General features: G+C 33.2%; 1 long non-coding RNA gene across 1 annotated transcript; it reads right to left on the reverse strand.

Annotated features, from left to right (window-relative positions):
- Positions 1–351: 351 nt before the first annotated feature.
- Positions 352–1504, reverse strand: LOC141671364 (uncharacterized). Its single transcript, XR_012555109.1, has 3 exons — positions 1342–1504; positions 1079–1158; positions 352–525 (listed from the first exon to the last, which is right to left on the reverse strand). It is a non-coding gene; the product is annotated as an uncharacterized LOC141671364 (long non-coding RNA).

Raw genomic sequence — 1504 nt, forward strand, 5'->3', positions numbered from 1 at the left:
ATTCCGAGGTGGTTATAGCAATATATTGTCTTGCATTGATATAAGCGGTCAGATGCTCTTCTACTAATTTGTCGTACCTGGGCAGAGTAGTAAGTGAATGCAAGGATCTTCTCTCATTTCTAAAACAACGTAATGTAACGTTAAATTTTATTAAGCATTCTGCGAACAAGGTTACTCACTTTATAGCGAGAAACTCGAGTTCAATAGCTCAGCATATCTGGAATAGAGCTGATGTTCATCCAGAATTTCTTCATGTATTGTTGGGAGACTTGAAATTTTAATGCATTTTATTTCTGGCAAAAAAAAATAGTTAATTTCTGTTCTTGATAAACATTACCATTTCATTGTCCCCTTCCTCTTCTTTCTCGATTAACATGATTGTATGCATGCAAGTTGTACAAAATCCTTTATCTCCTCTCACAAGTAAGTAATCAGCATCGCTTGTGCATCCCTTGCATAATGAATAGGTACATGTGTAACACATATACTCAGCAGGCTTGAAACAAACATTACATATGTGCCAACCTGAGTTTTAAAACACGGCCAAGTTAACATAAACAACTTGAATGATATATACAAAATATGTTAAATACAAACTTAAATAGTATACACACATGAAGTGTACTTGCTACAATTTATTTATAATATATATTGTTATAAATAGCTCACAAGTAAAAGGTCGTCCAACAAAAGTAACATATCACCTAAAAGGACGATTGCATTAAAAAGAAAAACAAATGAGAGGGGGGAAGTCATTATAGTGATGGGAGACCAGAATGTTAAGCATGAAACACCTCGGGCTATATAACGAGGGACAAATAAGAACTGCATAGATAAACACTGTGCCTAATAAATTACAACTATATACCCAATAGTATTTTACTATAACCCAAGATATTACAAACAATTTCACAAGCTTTAAAAACCTTTCTTTGATCATACAAGGCAAGATGATAAAATTCTAAATATATTGAGACGCAATAGACATATGGAACCACCAAGACAAACATGTAATATTCTAAACAAATACATGATACATGCTCCATGATAGATATATAAATAATTTACAACAACTTACCACAAGTCCACGTAGCCTTGGCTTGAAGAAAAGACTCGTCTCGCTTAATACATGACAGATGATAAGCCTTGGGACAACCTCTGCACCACAAAAACATAATCCTCATTGATAAATTTTCATTTCACTTTTCTGTGGCCTAATTTTCTAATATTTTATATGTGTGTTGTGTAAGTAAATAAATAAATAATAATATGAAATCAGAAGATGATGATTATTAAACAAAATTAAAAAAACAGGCATAAAAGATGTATAGAAATGCTGACCGTTGATCACATAGAACAAGACTTCCACCATCTAAACAAATGAAACAAACAGCCTCCAAATATTCTTTGTTAGGCGGTTCACTACGTGGTGGTCTTCCTCTTTTCTTTGGATTTTCATCTCTGGTTGCCGAAAGTCCAATCATCACATAATTGTTCACTCTCT

This window comes from Apium graveolens, chromosome 7 (genome assembly GCF_009905375.1).
Source record: "Apium graveolens cultivar Ventura chromosome 7, ASM990537v1, whole genome shotgun sequence".
Classification (NCBI taxonomy): Eukaryota; Viridiplantae; Streptophyta; class Magnoliopsida; order Apiales; family Apiaceae; genus Apium; species Apium graveolens.